Source organism: Pinus tabuliformis, chromosome 7, assembly GCF_031772625.1.
Source record: "Pinus tabuliformis cultivar Carrire ecotype Pingquan chromosome 7, CPIR1, whole genome shotgun sequence".
NCBI lineage: Eukaryota > Viridiplantae > Streptophyta > Pinopsida > Pinales > Pinaceae > Pinus > Pinus tabuliformis.
Window position 1 is genome coordinate 1,606,512,359 of NC_142293.1, and position 20,466 is coordinate 1,606,532,824.

Genomic DNA, 20,466 nt, shown 5'->3' on the forward strand with positions numbered 1-20,466 from the left:
GAAGCAGCTAATCTTGAGAGCTTCACCCGCACTATCAAGTCTCTATGAAATGAACTGATAGAATTGAAAAAAAGTTAAAGCAAGACCACTGTGAGCAGAAAGCCTCCTATATTCAACATTTTAAGAAGGAATGCTAACTTTGGCAATAGCAACAACCAGCCAGCCAAGTCTGCACAGAGCTCAAATGTTGTGTTGAATGTTGAGAGTATGGGTACGGATCAGTACTATTCATTTGATCAAGAGTATCATTCAGAAAAGACATTCCCACAATGGAACCACAACATGAATTCTCTTTCTATGCACATTATTGATACAGTACTTTTAGATGAGAAGATTGATATCCTAGAAGAGAAAGAAGAGAATGTTGTAGCTGAAGAAACTGTGAATGTCGGACACACAGTAAACACACTCAGATGTGTTTTCACGGTTGAAAAGAAGAGTTTAGAAGAACAACCATTGAGTGAGGACCCGAATCAACAACAAAACACACGATACAACTTGAGAATCCAAGGAAGATCACATCGGCGAGCAACTCATCCCAAAATCTATGAACAAGTATGGTAATGTGGCTATAGTGCAAATTACTTCCACGAACAACAAAAGTAAGCTCGTCATTCTGAAAGTAGCAGATAAAGAAACTCCACCAGACACTTTAGCAACTTCTCCTGTACTAGATTATAACATAGTTGATGAGATGAAGAAATCTCATGAAAATATTTCCATAGAAAATTTTAGGGGCTAATATTCTCATGTGGGCTAATTTTCCATCGTTTTTGCAAAAAAAGGATTCACCAATTTCCCTTTTTTTTTAAAATTGATTAGCCCATATTTTACAATATAAAATTATTTTAACTTAAAAATCACCAAAATTATATAGAGACTATATATAAAATCACTAGAAATTTGAATATTTTTACAAATATATCAACAAACATTTTATAGTTTGCATATTACAGACTAGTGAAATTCGCAAAGGTTTCTAAACTTTAAAATAATTTCTCATCCTTAAAATTTTCCCTGAATATTTCACTCCTTGAACTAACAAAGATCGCGAGCCAGGGAGAACGACTTGTCTATGCACTTGAACAATCTACCTCAGGTAATGGTGATTCTTCACAGAAGGGATATGGTACGTCCTCTAGTTCCCTCAAATATTTACTTAATGCTTTAATGTTAGATGAAAACACACTCTGCCCTCCATTTCCGTTAACATTCAAAATTTTTAATTATAATGTGAACAATTTCTTAGTTGATTCTAGTGCATATCTAAACATAATGTCTTTATCGGTAGCAAAGAAAATCAATGTGAAATGGGATAAAACAGATCCATAGATTATTTAGCTGGACATGGCTCTTGTTCATGTGATTGGTGAACTCAGAAATGTGCTTATCCTCTTATCATCTAACCAATGAGTTCATCAATGTATAAATATTGTAACTATGGACATTTTGGAGGCATACGGTGTATTTTTTAGCAGAGACTGGCTCAACAAGTTACATAGGGATTTTGCTACGAAATGGTCACATTTGAGTCTCCCATACAAGGGTAGGAACAATTAGATCCAGGTGAACTTGAGAAGTTGTATGACCTATAGAATCACTTCTGAGGGATAGTTAATGCAAAAATTGATAGCTCAACATTGTCGCACGAGCAAATAAATATTGGAATAGAGAAATATCTGAAATTTACAAATCTTGGTACTTGTTGTACACCACAAGAATGACAAGCTTTCATCCACTTATTCAAGAAGCACTGATATGTTTTCGCATGCATGTATGATGAGCTGAAAACCTAGGACACAAAAATAATCCAGCATGTTATTCTAATCAAAGAAGGGGCCAAACCTTTCCAACAGAAGTTATGAAAGGTACACCCAATGCTTGAGCATATGATTCAAAAGGAGTTGAGGAAATTGTTGGATGCCTAGATCATATATAAAGTGCAACATTCTACCTGGGTATCAAATCTAGTCTCAATAAGGAAGAAGTCTAGGGAAATCCACTTTTGTGTATATTTTTTTAACTTGAATCGCACCTTAAACAAGAATAAATATCTTGTGCCATCCATGCAGCAGATATTGCAGACAGTATCAGGGTCAAAGATTTTTCCTTTATTAGACGAATATTCAGGTTACAACCAGGTTCTAGTCTCATAGCCTAACAGACTCAAAACTATATTCTGCACCAATTGGGGCACATTCTCATTTAGAAGAATGCCATTTGAGTTGGTCAATGTTGATGTGACATTTCAATGCACCATTTACATCACATTATGTGGACTCATTAGGTAGATCACAGTGGTCCATCTTAATGATGTCATAGTGTTAGGAAGAGATATGACCACTTGCGCCATTTGAAGAAAATTTTCAAGCGATGTCACAAATACAAGATATCCTTAATCCCAAAAAGAGTATTTTCACAGTGTCTGATGGAAATATCTTGGACCACATTATCGTAAAGAGTGGGGTGAAGGTAGGCCTTGAGAGGGTTAGAACCATCACATAGATTCCTTTCTTGATCAACAAGAAATCTATGCAGTCCTTCTTGGGAAAGATCAATTTCCTCCACAAGTTTATCTCTGATTATGCTCATATTGTTAAACCTATGTAGGAGATGGTGAAGAAGGATGTGCTATACAAATGGGATAAAAGGAAAAAGGACATGTTCTCTATTATTAATCAAACAATTGCATAAGAACCTGCTTTGTATAGCCCCGATTTCAGTAAAGATTTTTTTTCTCTACACCTTCGCTTATGATACTTCTCTTGCCGCAATGCTTACTCAGAAGGATGATAAGAATAATGAGCAGCCAATATCTTTCATGAGTATCAGCCTTCATGGACCTGAACTCAACTACCCCATAATTGATAAGCAAGTATACATAGTTTATAAGGTGGTGAAGCACTTCCGACCCTATCTCTTAAAGAACCATTTCATTATCTTTGTGTCACACCCAGCAGTTAGATCACTGTTTGTTTAACGAGAGCTCGGTGAGAGAAGAGAAAACTGGATGGCTGGTTTACAGGAGTATGACTTCAAATTCAAGCAAATTGATACAATCAAGGGCCATATTTTTTTCCAGCTAGCAGTAGAAGCAATAGATGTAAAAGAACAAGATCCATCTAGTTGGCAGCATAAAATCGAAATGTACAATGTTGAGTGATCTTCCCCCACTACCATTGCAAATTCTTGGTACATTGATGTGTGCCATTATCTCTAGAATGACACCTTGCCCTCTCACTTATCCGCATAATAGAAGAGGGAACTTAGACTCAAAGAATTATCTTATCAGTGGGTGCACGGGGTTCTTTTCAGGAAACACCATAATGGATTTATGCTCAAATGTTTGGAAGTGCACGATTGAGAGAAAGTATTGCATGATCTCCATGATGGACCAGCCGGGGGACACTTTGTGGGTAACACAACCATGCACAAGGTTATGCGAGCCAGTTTCTATTAGCGCACATTATTAAAATATGCTCATGCCTATGACTGCAAGTGTCTAATATGTCAAAGGGGATCCAACAAAGGAAAGAGGTCAGTTGCCCCATTGCAACCTATTGCAGTGGAAGAACCATTTCAACAATGGGGCTTAGATGTGATTGGTGAAATTTTTCCACACTTGTCAAAGCAGCACCACTACATCCTCACTGCCACAAACTACTTTACTCGGTGGATAGAAGTAGTTTAGGTCAAACAAGTAAATCATTAGGAAGTCATCAACTTCCTTATGTAGAACACCAGCTCCAAGTTGCATTCCAACTTCACTTTTTTTTATAATGCAACATATTTCTCATCATTAAAATTATATGATTTTGCATTCGAAAATGAAATTGTATTGAAATGTTCATAAAACTACTATCCGCAGGGAAATGGTCTTGTTGAGTCTATAAACAAAAACCTCATCTGCATTATCAAGAAAACCATTTTCTCTTAACATAGGAACTGCCACTCTACTGTGGTGAATGATTTATGGGTTGACTGATTCACGCCAAAGCCTTCTTTGAACACCTCTCTTTATTTTCTAGTGTATTGAAAAGAAGCCATCCTAGCTTCGAACATCTACTTGCCTTCCCTTCAACTTTCACAAGAATCTGAGGGAAAGCCATACTTATTGGTTCAGTGTAGGATAAACACTCTTCATAAGCTATAGGAAGAAAGGTAGAAAGGAAGAAAGGAAAATAATTTTTTTCACTTCACCAGAGTCTTATCAAGAGGTGGTTCGACAGGAAGCCTACCAGGAAGAATGAATTCAGTGTGGGTGACTTAGTCTTGAAGTGGGAAAAAGCCCACGAGCATAAAGGAAAACACACTAAGTTCCAATCCTTGTGGATCAAGCCATTTAATGTACATGAAAAGCTTGGCCAAAACAATCACTAGACAAGAAGATTGACTCTCTTCCTATTAATGGCCAAGAATTCAAACACTATTTTCAATGATGATCTGGGGAGTTTTGGTCAAACCATGATCCTTGTGTCTATTCTGGAAACTTTATGCCACACTTGGTTCTTATATTTCGTGTTCTCATGCTTATCCAATCAGTAGATGAGAACCAGGGGAAAATCTAAACGAGTAAACCTAAATCAGAGATCTATATATGCTTTTCTAAAGGAATAACATATCCTACTCTCAATCAGCAAGTATCCCTCTTCTACCCACAAAATGAATAAGTACCAATGCACAATCCTATTTAAATATATAAATAAAGGCTAAAGAAGAGAAAGGCTTCCTGCATAGAGAGGTGAAGCAAGAAACTCCGCTAGGGTACTGTCCAGGCTTGCTAGCTACAGAGAAATGTTCGTTTTCCTGTAGTGACTCTGTTGGGGTACTATCCAGGCTTGCTGACAACGAAGCAACACCAGAGACGAAAAACCACACTCTGAAAAACTAAAGCTCGCAAACTTCACTACACTTTCCAATTCGAAACATTGCGATATTGTTGAATATTATGCTTTTGCTCAACTAAGAAATGCACAAAGGAGACCATGTTTATTCGTATGGTGAGTGGGGAAGCTGAAGTGATCTGCATGATGAATCAATACTCCTTGAGGAACTGAGACCTTACACAAATGAGTTGATTGAGACAGAGAAGTTGGAAGTCCACCACTGTGTCACCAAGTGTTGTCATTGCTACAACACCCTCCAAAATTTTAGCTTGCACCAAATTCTGAAGCCTATCTTGGTCTTGCATGTTGTCATCACAAACATTGAAGTCCATTCCATGTGTTTTCTTTAAATTATTTGGTCCCTTTTGCAAGAAAGGAAAAATGTTTTCTTTTCGCATGTTAGTTGTCACATAATGTGTAGAAGCTCGTTTTGGTGGTTTCAAGGGGTTATATTTGTGTGAATGAATTGATCTAATCTTGTAAACATCCGTCACACTCATTCAAAAAGTTTTAAGGACCATCGTACAAGTGTCGTCACAGTCATCGCAAAGGGTAACTTTGGTGTCGCACTTGTCATAAGTCATTGCATACTTGTCACACTAAGGGAAATGTGTGGCTTGTGTGTCATAGATGATCTATGTTGTTGTGCCATCAAGTGTTTAAGTGTGGTCCTAGTCAATTCATGTCATTGATCACATCACTTTACTCACCCCATGTTGAGCGATAAAAAGGTGTCTTTTTAACTCCTAATTATCTTGACATTAATTGTCAACCCAGGGACGACTTTTTATTTCAAGAGTGTACTCAGTCTGAGGCGGCTATTTACTCAAGAGTAATGTTTTGTTGTATAGTGCTTAAAATTCAAAAGTAAATTAATGCTTGAAATAAAATCTACTTACAAAAAGAAACTTAACACTCTGAAACTTAAATCATTCACTAAGAAAACTACAACAATTTATCAGTCAAGGATGCAGTAGCAATAACTCATTCCTTGTTTAAGTTATATAATTTAAATCAAACATAAACAAGATCCACAATCTGAGAAGTTAGGCAGTGATAGCCAATGTTGTTAAAGAGAGATTCCATACAGGCTGGCAGAATTTTATGGTAGTGGAAAAACCTGTTAACAATTTATGAAACCAACGTTTCGGACTAGCTAGGTGAGTCCATCATCAGGGCAATGAGATCTGTATTTTGAGAAGAGAGAGTCAAGAAAATTATGAAGCTATTAATAGTTGTTTAGAAAGATATCTGATATCTTTTAGCTTATAATGTCGGCCTGATTGATTTATAATTATTAATTGATATATATATATATATATATATATATAATTATTTAATAAATTTTATTTAAGTATTTGTTTAATATTAATATTATGATTTAAATTTTAGGTTTTAATGATATAAATCTGAACGTATTTGTTTGCTATATATATTACATTATTTTATGTGTTAATATGTTTATTTGAATTATATTATTTAATTTAATGGTATATTATTTATTTATTTGTTATTTGTTATTTATATTTATTTTATATTTATTAATTGTTTGTTTATTAATTTTTAATTACTTATTATTCATTTATTTAATTTTTTTTAATATTATTATTATTATTATTATTATTATTTTATTTTTTATTTTTTATTTTTTTATAAATATTACTATTTTTATTTATTTATTTATTTTATTATTATTATTATTTTTTATTCTTATTATTTTTTGTTTTATTTATTTATTATTTATATCTTTATTTAATACAATTTAAACATTATTCTTATTATTAGTTATTTATCTCTTAGTTTATTATTGTTATACATATTATTATTATTATTAATATCATTATTATTATTATTATTATTATAATTAATAATATTACTATTATTATTATTATTATTATATTTATTATTATTATTCTTTATAATTATTAATACTATTATTATAAAGATTTTATATCTATATTTTTTTTGTTATTTAATTATATGATATGTTATATAAATGAGTTATTTGTTATGAAATAGTTTGAATTGAAGAAATTATTATTTTTATTTATTTATTTAATTATTTATTTATTTTTTTTGACTTATCAAATGTTGTCAAAAGGGAGTATTAGATTAATTTAATGTTTTTTCATTTTATTTAATAAGGGTTTCCAGGTGCTACTTAATTTAAGACCGTCATCCCTATTCATGTTATTGGAGGATTTCTCAATTTCAATTGCCTCTTTTACTCTTCTTTTTAAATAATGGTCTTCCTTATGGATTAATTTAGCTTGTTCCATACAGATATAGTGTGAGGAGAAACATGCATGCTTTGCTAGACCTGATTTGTCCGACCTATTTCTTGTAATATCATTAATGTGTTCTTTTAATCTTATTCCAAAGGATCTCCCTGTTTCACCTATATAAACTTTACCGCAAGAACATGGAATCAAGTATACTCCTTTGTGATTTTTTGGGTCTATTAAGTCCTTAGCAGACTCAAGCATGTTTTTTAGGGTGTTAGGGGGTGTGAATGAGACCATAATGTTATGCTTGGCAAGAACTCTAGCAATTTTATCAGTGGTTCCTTTAATATAGGGTAAGGAGATTCTAGGGTTTTCAAGAGATTTTCTTTTTTGTTTATTGGTTATGGAATCTTTAATTATTTTATGGATAATGTGTTTTTGATAGCCATTGTATATAAAGACCTCATGGATATGGTTAAGTTCTTCTTCTAAATATTCAGGGTCGGAGATTCTGGAGGCTCTGGTGGCTAGGGTTTTGATGACACCAACTTTTTGCTTCGAATGGTGGTGGGAGTTTTAATGAAGATACCTGTCTGTGTGTGTCTGCTTTCTGAAGACTTGGTGGCTTAGCTCGCCATTTTTCTTTGTAAGGAGGTCATCTAACAAGGGGAGCTGGTTGTATTTTTTAATTTCAATAGTGAATTTTATGTGTTTAGAGAGGCTATTTAAATGAGATAAAAATTCTTTAAGTTTGTCCAAACCATTGGCTCCATTTAGCAAAAATGTCATCTACATATTGTTTCCATTCTTCAGGGGTAAAGGGGAAAGACCTAAGGGCCATTTGCTCAAAGTGTTCCATGTATAGATTGGCAATCAATGGCGATAATGGAGAACCCACTGCAATGCCATGAGTTTGCTCATAGATTTTTCCATTAAAACTGAAATATGAAGATTTAAGGCAAATGCCTATTAGTTCCACTGTTTCAAGGTCTGTGATTTTCTTCAATACTTCTAAGGCTTCATCCACTGGAATCATAGTGTAGAGAGACACTACGTCAAAGCTAACCATTAGGTCATTGTCAATAATTCTAGGTTTTTGATCCATTCTATGAAGGAAGTGGAATCTTTGATGTAAGAGGGAGTGTTACCAGATAAAGGTCTAAGTTTGTTCGCAAGATATTTAGCTAACCAATAAGTGGGAGATCCTATAGTGTTTACTATAGGTCTTAATGGAACACCAATTTTATGGATTTTAGGCACTCCATAAATTCTAGGGATAATGGCATTATTAGGGATTAATCTGTTCTTAATGGTGGCATCAAGAGAGGAGCTTTTGATTTTGTTACTTACTTGGGGAAGGATTTTGCTGCTAGGATCTTTGTTCAGAACTCTATAACAACCACTATTGTTTAAGTGTTCTTCCATTTTATGCTCATAATTTGTCCTATCCATGATAACAGTGGCATTTCCTTTGTCAGCTTTTAAGATTATAATGTTTTTGTTATTCTTGATGTTTTTTAGGGCTATGGCTTCTTCTTTGGATATGTTGCTGGGGGAGGTCTGGCATCTCTGAGAATTCTGGAAACATCATGTCTTATTCCTTCCGCTGTATTTTGGTCAGTGTTTTTGATAATGACTTCAATGTTACTTATGATGTCAGTTATATGACTCATTTATATAACATATCATATAATTTAAATAACAAAAAAAATATAAATATAATATCTTTATAATAGTATTAATAATTATAAAGAATAATAATAATAAATACAATAATAATAGTAATAATATTAATTATAATAATAATAATAATGATACTAATAATAATAATAATATGTATAACAATAATAAACTAATAGATAAATAACTAATAATAAGAATAATGTTTAAATTGTATTAAATAAAGATATAATAAATAAATAAAACAAAAAAATAATAATAATAATAAATAAATAAATAAATAAAAAATAAAAATAAAGAATAGTAATAATTAAAAAAAAAAAAAAAAAATAAAATAATAATAATAATAATAATAATATTAAAAAATAAAAATAAAAAATAAATAAATGAATAATAAGTAATTAAAAATTAATAAACAAACAATTAATAAATATAAAATAAAAAATAAAAAATAAATATAAATAACAAATAACAAATAATTAAATAATATAATTCAAATAAACAGATTAACACATAAAATAATGTAATATATATAGCAAACAAATACGTTCAGATTTATATCATTAAAACCTAAAATTTAAATCATAATATTAATATTAAACAAATACTTAAATAAAATTTATTAAAAAATTTAATATATATCTAAAAAATATCAATTAATTAATTAATTAATAATTATAAATCAACCACGCCGACATTATAAGCTAAAAGATATCAAATATCTTTCTAAACAACTATTAATAGCTTCATAATTTTCTTGACTCTCTCTTCTCAAAATACAGATCTCATTGCCCTGATGATGGACTCACCTAGCTAGTCCGAAATGTTGGTTTCATAAATTGTTCACAGGTTTTTCCACTAGCATAAAAAAAAAAAAAAAAAAAAGATAGCCAATATTTTTACAGTTGTTGATCTTACAATCCATACTAAAGCAATAAACTGAAAATGATAAATCAATAATGTTGCTAACAGAAATGGAATAAACACGCTTGTTGCAATAACATTTAAAAGGCAAAAACAAATCCTTGCATGAAAGAGATAACATCAAAGTCTATTTGAACAACAAAGCTAATTTACCTGAAATGAATAGCAACACTAAATTAATGAAAATGAACAACAACAAAGCTAAATTAACAACAATCTGTAATGAACATCAAAGTCTGAAATGAACAACAAAGCTTTATATCTGAAATGAACAGCATAACAATATAAGTTGAAAAGTATAATAGTCTCTGTTATGATGGAAAAGAACAGCCACGCGATTCAATCACAACTTGTGCAATAAAACAATTTCATAATATACTACAGCAGCACGTTGTATAAACATGAAACTGTAAAGTAATGCAATTCAAAGGAAGAAGAATTAAATCAAACCATCACACAGTAGAAATCGTAAATATATAATACAACAGCAGCAACATACTCCACCAGAGGCTGGGCCCTTAGCCGCCAGCAGATGCTACTGGGCTACTTTAGATGAGAAGTATGAACAACTCCCAAATCATATATTAATCATTAAACTTGGTTGACATTACAATATGATCACGTCCTCTTGGCACCACAAGTTTGTAAATCAGAATTACAATTTGAAATAGTAGAGATCCATGATCTTTCCTCCTATCCTATCCTATTGTATCTCTCTAATCATCCATCATGGATTAGGAATCCATCATTTGAATCCTCAATTCTAAAATCATAATTCTGCATTCTCTCAGCCATCCTCCCCCAATACATAATACATACGCTCCTTTTATAATCATAAAGAGGAAAATGAAATAGTAAATATGATCTCTCATAACAATATTGGATTGTTTCTAACCATTTGATCAACAAGAAAATATATTTGCTTCCATCTTTAACCAAGAGCAAGGCGAATTTGGCTTTGCAGCTGAGATTTGGAAAACGGCCACATAGCAAATCTGAGAGAATCGTGCTCAAAGAACCCTGTGTTTCTCTCAATACAAGCTGAGTTTGGGCAAACCGTTCTTTATTAAAGTTAATTTAGTCTGTTCTGGACAAAACCCATGTTCCGGATTTTCCAGATTCTTCTTCATTTGCACAGAATCTCAACCGCAAAACTGTCACTTTTTATTCCAACGAATTTCTTAGTTGGAATATTTAAGGATCAAATCTTCAGTCTAGAAATTGTATCAGAGGCTAAAAACAGCGAATAATGTTACAACCAATTTATTAAAACTATCACTGATAAAATCATGCATAATCATCAATTTATTGAAAATAAAGGAGAAGAAATAATGTTCATCCATAAGAGCATAAATCATTATAAAATGGATTTATATAAATTATAATAAATGATATGATAAAGAAGAGTAAAAATCGACGAAATAAGTGTTAGAAAGTGGTCTTATTCACGGCCCAACATACCCTCACGCTGAATATATTGCATGTCCTCATGCAACCCAATGACAAAACCCATGTGTTAACCAAGCAATAAAAGATTTGTTCATCCCAGCTCATGAAATGGATAGGACAAATGAATTCTTCCTTAATTAATGAATATTCAATTTTAGCAATCTTGATGAAGGCATAATAATTTTTACATTGACGTTCAAGTTATGTGCATATGAAGTTGCAGCAGAATATGATATAAGTAACAGCAAACTTCATTAACCATTTTCCCAAAAACTACAAACTAGATTTTGTTGAAATGTGGCAAGTAGATTTCTACTATATTAATGCTTTTATGATCCAAAAATTAGATCGTTTTGATACATGGATCATGAGATATAAACAAAATGGCTGTAGGTGATAGTGCATGATTTTTAAAATTTTACAAACTAATATAACTTGAAATTGTCTGGGTTTGTATATTTTAATGATACGTCTGTGTTTTCCAGAAATCACAAGAATTGAGTTCATAGTTTTAAAAGTATTAGGGAAATCAATTTCTTCACTGAAATTGTATGCCTTAAATGAGAAAGAAAGTAGAAAACATCCATCATGCGTAGCAATTCCTCCCCCTCTCTAAAGAATTAGCATGCCCTCGTGTGATGCTAGAAAACAAATTGAGATGGTTGCTACCATCTGTTGAATTCGGTGCTTGGTGTAAAACAACACGGGATAAGGGAGGCATTGAGAATGAATAAAAATAGCAATAGACGATAAAGAATATGAATGACATGGTTATAAGAAAGAAATGAATGAAATCAATATTCCCCCAAAACTGAAAGAGGATATGCCATTGAAAAATGGGAAGTGGTAAAGATGTGGAATGAATGATGATAAATAATGCTCAAAATATATTTTCATGGAATTCTCCTAAATTCGTAATAAATCAGAAAATTATGCTATTTTACCTCAAGTTTTACCTCCAAAAAGAAAAATGTGGAATGACATATATGTACTAGAATTTGTTAAATCTGATGTAGGTAGAGTTGGTGTTGAAAGTGATGCAAAAGGTGGAATCCATGCAAGCACATCATGTCTGAACAATTGTTCACGTTCGCGAGCCTCTTCTATTAGTTGCAATACTGTGGTCATGTTGCGAATAGAGTTCTGCCCATACTTGTTGTTTTCCTGTAAGCAAATCACTATTTTGCATACAATGTTCTTGAATCCATAGTGTTAGTTTTGAATAGATTAAGATGCATGCAAAAATTTCAATCAGAAAAACTTTTTGTATACATGCAATACTAATATTTTATCAAATCAATAAGTTATGGCAGAGTGTAGTAATCATATCGCATGCAATCCCATAATGCATACATTCCTCACTCCAAGTGTAAAAGGGATTCCATGACCATAGAGCATATGAAAGGTGTTATGCTGACGACAAGGCAAGGAAATGAACAATACAACAGTAAATGAAGCAAAGTACACATGTTAATGATAGGACGGTGATAGTTATGGTTATAATGAGAGCAGAGTGTATAAAGGTAGTTATGAATAAAAGATATGACGCTTTGGATTGATGATAAGTTATGCGAAAAAAGAAAAAGGACAGCAATATGCCAAAAAGATGCTTTGCTAACGGTATTCTAGCTGAAAATGATGTGATTGATCATAAAATAATTTTTCATGCGTAAAAGTTCAAAATAGGGAAAAAATTAAGGAAATAACTTCTCCGATAAAAGGAAAAAATAATAAAAGGGTATTACAGTAATAATTGACGATAAGATATAACTTCAATACCATAAGTAGAGCCTCTGCTGCCAGCAGGCGTCCATAGCCTTGGCAGGGTTACTTTTTAACCCATATGAGCTAGGATCCTCAATTTATAAATGGAAAGTTCCAGTGTTGTTCTACAGAAGAGATCAGTGTGCTGGTATGGTAACTAGATAACCACACTGCCATTCACTGGGATGTAGCAAAAGTGATCAAGTCGACTCGTGATGAGACCTCCTCTTCCAAGGATAATTTGGCTATGCAATGGATCATAACCCTGGTGTGGTGGCCATAATGGGAATGTCACTTTGTTACAACCTTATGAACATGGTAGGATGACTCGTAATGAGACCCCTATCCTCCATCTGCAAATAAAATTTTGTTGTTAATTACACATTTTTATGATAAAAAGAGGGAGGCTCAGTACTCCTTACGAGTAGGGATGGTGGAAGAAGTTGAACATGTCAATAGAAAAAAAATACCCATAATCTCATTTATTATAGACAGAGAAGATTATAACCAGGAAGGGTGGAACCAACATGGTATTAAGATGATCAATCAGTATCATGTACAGTAGAAAACAATGCAGTAAAGTAGTATATAAATAATTGTGTCTCTTTTGAAAATAAGCTATCATCAAGGAGCTGTCCTATTGAAGATCATAACGTGAATGATATTAACTCTCTTCAATAGAATCCATAATTCTTGTCCTCATAAAAGTAGTGTATTTTATGCCATGAAAGGGAATCAGTAAAATGTGGTTGAGATGAACTAGGAATAATCCCATAGTAGAAAGAAAAGGTTGCTCTCGAAAATAATCCCAAAGTGTTGCTCCTTTGAAGGAACAACAAAAACACTCAAAAAAGTGTTGTTCCTTGTAGGGAACAACAAAGAAAATGCACACCAAAAAGAAAAAATACACATGAAAAAATGTTATTCCCTGTAGGGAACAACGAAAAAATGCTAAGAGAACAACAAGAAATGCGAAAATGTTGTTCCTTTGAAAAGGAACAACAAAAATGTCAAAGTGTTGAAGTGTTGTTCCTTTCAAAAACATGAAATTTCAGAAGTGTTGTTCATTTTGGAAAGGAACAACAAAACGTGAAAGTGCAGAAATGTTCTTCTATTCAGAAAGGAACAACAAAAACGTGAAAGTGCAGAACTGTTGTTCCATTCGGAAAGGAACAACAAAACATGAAAGTGAAAAAATGTTGTTCCATTTGGAAATGAACAACAAAAAAGTGAAAGTGCAGAAGTGTTGTTCCATTCAGAAAGGAACAACAAAAAGTGAAAGCGCAGAAGTGTTGTTCCATTCGGAAAGGAACATCAAACCGTGAAAGTGCATAAATGTTGTTCCATTCGGAAAGGAACAACAAACCGTGAAAGTGCAGAAGTATTGTTCCATTCGGAAATGAACAACAAAATGTGAAAGTGCAGAAGTGTTGTTCCTTTAAAAATGAACAACAAAAACGTAAAAGTGTAGAAGTGTTGTTCCTTTAAAAAGGAACAGCAACGTGAAAGTGCGGAAGTGTTTTTCATTTAAAAAGGAACAAAAAAAACGTGAAAGTGCAAAAGTGTTGTTCCATTCGGAAAGGAACAACAAAAAGTGAAAGTGCAAAAGTGTTGTTCCATTCAAAAACGAACAACAAAATGTGAAAGTGCAGAAGTGCTATTCCATTTGGAAAGGAACAGCAAAATGTGAATAGTGCAGAAGTACTGTTCCATTCGGAAAGTAACAGCAAAAAGTGAAAGTGCAGAAGTTTTGTTCCATTCAAAAAGGAACAGCAAAAAGTGAAAGTGCAGAAGTGCTATTTCATCAAAAAGGAACAACAAAATGCACAATCATAAAATGCAAGCACGCAAAGAATGAATTAGTTGTTCATTGTATTGATACTGAGGATGGATTACATATTGAATGAAGCAACACCTGAAACACAAAATATAATAGAAATTAGAAAAGAAACAACATTTTATTTAAAAACAGTATGTAAATAAATAAATTAAGTTACAACAGCTATGATATTATGTAAAAAATGATCTCTTTGAAAAATGTTTTGTCAGCAGTGACAAGACATGAATCTTCAAATGGAAATCAATTCTTCATTTCTTCGATTATGAATCTGTTGGGTAATGAGTTGAATGAAATTCCCTTGTTTCATTAAAATTTCTTTCAAGAATCATTCGTCCATAAATTGACCTTCTTTATTTTCCCAGGACCTGCAAAAAAACGAGTGTTTACCTGCAATAAAACACTAAATCATGGAGAAAGAGAGGTGATAGAGCTCCCCTAATCCAAGAATTATGAAAGAAACAACAAGTATTTACTATGTATAACAAATCCACGGAGAAAATAACAAGGTAAAATTTATTTGTCACTTGCGGGAGAGCAGTGGCCATTCATGCTAACCTGTAGTGTTTTAATCACAATTTCTTCATTTTTCATCCAAATTGAGTGATTCAAAATCCAAATGAGAGCTAATCCAAAGGTGTATTTCCAATAGAAACAGGTTTTAAAAATTCAATGATATGCTATGTCAATTTTAGTTAGAACAACCTGCATAACAGAGTCATTTTCGATTACCCCACTTAGAACAACAGTGAATGTTTCAAGCATAGATTCTTCGTTTGATGTCGGATTCTAATGATTCAAATTGGAAATGAAATTATATTCATTTATTTATCTCCAATAGAAATAGGTTTTTAAGAGAAGATAAATTGATAGGTAAAATACTCTAAGGAACAGTCAGAAAGACAGAGTTTTAAGGGTGCTAATTTACGATAGACGGTCAATATTTTGATAATAACTTCCTCATACGATATCTAAAATGAGTGATTCCAATTGCCTTGTAAACTCAATTCATAGGGAAATCTACCATAGAAATAGGTTTTAAAAACTCGGACATTTACGCCTCCAAAAACCGACTGTCCCAACTCTGTTCTTGAGCTACCCGCTAGACACCCTGTCAATGTTTTGGTTCTAACGTTTTCGTTTCAAATCCAAATTGAGTGATTCAAATTGAGTTGGAAAGTTGAAATCAAGGGTTACTTAGGATAGAAATAAGTTTTAAAAATAGTCCCTTTTGGTCCCTCAAAACATGACTGTCCCGACTGTATTTCCCAAAATTTCATCAAGCCCGCAAGCCAATAAAATATGATATTCAAGCATTTTTTCAAATTGGTGATAAAAATGAAAATGAGTGTTTGTAGGACTTATTATTTCAATTATGATTCATCTACATACACAAATGAATTAAAAAAAAATATCACCGATGTTGATTTCGACAGCGTGTTGCAACAAAAACAACTATTTTTACCAAAAAAACAAAATGCGTTTATTTATGTCCTTATTTATTTATTTTCTACACTAACCTATTTTGATTTGAAAAATGAATATGATTACATATATGAGTACTTCCAATGGAGCCATTTTCGAAATAAGGCTTCATGTATGCACATACCCAAATTTGAAAAATGCATGTTAATGAATATTCGGGTATGAGAAGCCAACTTTCCTTGAAAAAGTGGTGTCAAAAATTGTTGAAGTATGGAGTGATGCTGCAAACAAGTGACGGAGTGAAACCAATCTTCAATATATCCTTTAATTTCTTGATTTTCCATAGCCATCATATCATGAAGTTTTTGAGCTTTTAAAATGACTTGTTGATGCATACTAGAAAAAACCTCATTTTCTTCCATAACTTCTACAATTTTTGAATTTGAAACATTTTGAATCTCATTGTAAGTTTTTAAAAATGGTGCATGTGAGATAGAATGGGTGGGAAGGGTGGGTAAATTTTGCAGTTCAACACTGTAAGCATGTTGTACTTGTTTATTATGGTGAGGGTGTGGAATGAGTTGAGCAGGAAATTGTGTACGGAATGGATCATTTTGATGATGTAGATGATTGGGTTGAGTGGATGATTTTGATATGCAAGCAGGATGTTGTGGAAGAGCTGGTGGAGAATATGGATGATGTGTTTGTGCTACCAGATGAGGGAGAGTAGTCTGGAATCATAAGGTGAACCATGCCAAATTTGTAAACAAGATTGATAGTGGTTATATTGAGATTGAGATGGCTGCCCTAACACATTAGTATTCGATAATGGATTATGCACGTAAGAGAATGGAGAAGTGTTTTGAACCATACCTGGAGGCCATGATCTCCATGGTTTTGACCTTGTTGCAGCTTCCTCATCTCTTTGATATGCTACTTCCATCCCAGATAAGGAAGAGTGAGTATCTATGGGATGCTACTTTCAGTCATGAGGGCAAAACACTTCATCAAATTCTTGATTTTTCTGAACCTACAAAACATCCAATTTTACATTTAGAGAGCTAATAAAATAAACTTTAAAATTTTCAAATAAAGCATTGATTTCAGCTCTTATGTCTCTTGTTCTTGTAGCATATTTGGAAAAGAAAGAACAAACGTCTCTAGAATTCTTACCAGCCTTGGAGATTCCTCTTGAATACCTTATGCACAATTCACAAACATCATCATATGACAACTGAAAAACATCACTTTTTCCTATCAAATTTAAGAGTTCTAAAAATTCATCTTTGATTCCTTTGAGTAGGAGTGTTTTTAATCTCTCTTTTTCCAAATGATTATGTTTTGATTTTTGAAGGTTGTATTGAAATCGCTCTATATAGTCCTCCAAGCTTTCATCTTCCCCTTGTATCATATTGAAAATATCTTCATCGGCCTTGCAATAGTCTTGGTACTTCTTCAAGAATATGTTCTTCATGTCCTCCCATGTTTGGATACAGTTCCCACCTAGGCTCATAAACCATTTAAGAGCTGCTCCGTTTAGAGTAAGAGAAAACACTTTCAACCTTTGATCATTAGTACAATAATCATATCCTCTACAAAGTATTTCAAACTCAAATAAGAATGTATCTGGGTCTTCATTTTCTAAACCATGAAAATTTGGTAGAGAAGATGGAGGAATTATGTGCATTTGTGTCACTCCCCCTAGATCTTTGATAGAAAATTCAAAAGTTGCAATGTGGGCCATTTCTTACCATAATAGAAGATGTTCTTCATGTGTTTCTTTGACGCTCCTTCTTCAAATGTTCCTGTCAACTGGTTAGTGAAATGGGTGGTGATTACATCACCACTTGAGAGAAATCATGGGATTTGTTTTTTAAAAATTTCTATTTTTTTATTTTTTGTGTTAAGTCATTCACACAGAAATTCAAACATATATTTCTACCCTAAGTTCTTTAATAGTTCTGTTGGAAAGTGGGTGGGGGAGCAGGGCTTCTACATGCTCCGTACGTAGGTTCTTACCTTCCATTTTTAACACCCAATTCTCTCCTAGCAGGCACTCATCAGATCCACACTACTCTTTAGAAATGGCTACACTCTCCCCGGCAACGGCGCCAAAATGTTGAGCGATAAAAAGGTGTCTTTTAACTCCTAATTATCTTCACATTAATTGTCAACCCAAGGATGACTTTTTATTTCAAGAGTGTACTCATTCTAAGGCGGCTATTTACTCAAGAGTAATGTTTTGCAGTATATTGCTTAAAATCCAAAAGTAAATGAATGCTTGAAATAAAATCTACTTACAAAAAGAAACTTAACACTTTGAAACTTAAATCATTCATTTAGAAAACTAAAACAATTTATCAGTCAAGGATGCAGTAGCAATAACTCATTCCTTGTTTAACTGATACAAATTAAATCAAACATAAACAAGATCCACAATTTAAGAACTTAGGCAGCGATAGTCAATTTCCTTTACAGTTGTTGATCTTACAATCCATACTAACGCAATAAACTAAAAATGATAAATCAATAATGCTGCTAACAGAAATGGAATAAACACGCTTGCAGCAATAACATTTAAAAGGCAAAAACAAATCCTTGCATGAAAGAGATAACAACAAATTCTATTTGAACAACAAAGCTAATTTACCGGAAATGAATAGCAACACTAAATTAATGGAAATGAACAACAACAAAGCTAAATTAACAGCAATCTGTAATGAACATCAAAGTCTGAAATGAACAGCGAAGCTTTATATTTGAAATGAACAGCATAACAATATAAGTTGAAAAGGATAATAATCTCTGTTATGATGGAAAAGAACAGCCACGCGATTCAATCACAACTTGTGCAATAAAACAATTTCATAAAATACTATAATAGCACACTGTAAAAACATGAAATTGTAAAGTAATGCAATTCAAAGGAAGAAGAATTAAATCAAACCATCACACCAGAAATCGTAAAGATATAATACAGCAACAGCTTAATCCACCAGAGGCTGGGCCCTTAGCCGCCAGCAGATGCTGTTGGGCTACTTCAGATGAGAAGAATGAACAACAACTCCCAAATCATATATTAATCATTAAACTTGGTTGACATTACAATATGATCACGTCCTCTTGGCACCACAAGTCTGTAAATCAGAATTACAATTTGAAATAATAGAGATCCATGCTCTTTCCTCCTATCCTATCCTATTATCTCTCTCTAATCATCCATCATGGATCATGAATCCATCATTCTGAATCCTCAATTCTGAAATCATAATTCTGCATTCTCTCAGCCATCCTCCCCCAATACATAATACATACTCTCCTTTTATAATCATAAAGAGGAGAAATCAAATAGTAAATATGATCTCTCATAACAATATTGGATTGTTTCTAACCAATTGATCAACAAGAAAATATATTTCCATCCATCTTTCAACAAGAGCAAGGCGAATTTGGCTTTGCAGCTGAGATTTGGAAAATGGCCACACAGAAAATCTGAGAGAATCATGCTCAAATAAACCTACATTTCTCTCAATACAAGCCGAATTTGGGCAGATCGTTCTTTTATAAAGTTAATTTAGTACGTTCTGGACAAAACTCATGTTCCGAATTTTCCAGATTCTTCTTCATTTGCCCAGAATCTCAACTGCAAAACTGTCACTTCTTATTCCAGCGAATTTCTGAGTTGGAATATTTAACGATCAAATCTTCAATCTGGAAATTGTATCGGAGGCTAAAAATGATGAATAATGTTACAACCAATTTATCAAAACTATTATTGATAAAATCATGCATAATCATCAATTTATTGAAAATAAAGGAGAAGAAATAATGTTCATCCATAAGAGCATAAATCATTATAAAATGGATTTATATAATAAATTATAATAAATGACATGATAAAGACGAGTAAAAATGGATGAAATAAGTGTTAAAAAATGGTCGTATTCACGGCCCAACACCCCACACTTAGCCAATGTTCAAAAATTTCCTAGTAACTTAGCCTCATTTGGTGATCTAGGAGGATTGATCTAGGAGGATCCAATAGGATTTATCCAGGAGCATCTAGGTGGATCTCTAAAAAGTACCAGTGGCATGGTAAAAAGGATAAAAACTCAAAGTGGAAGAATCTTGATAAACTTAGCTTCAGATCGAAGTTCTCGTCATCTTGATTCCAACGTGTGAACGACACTCGAATTCGAACTCATATGAAGAAGTTAGGGCAAGTCAAAGTTCAAGTTTGACTTGGATAGATGGTAGGAGAAAATGACGTGGCAGA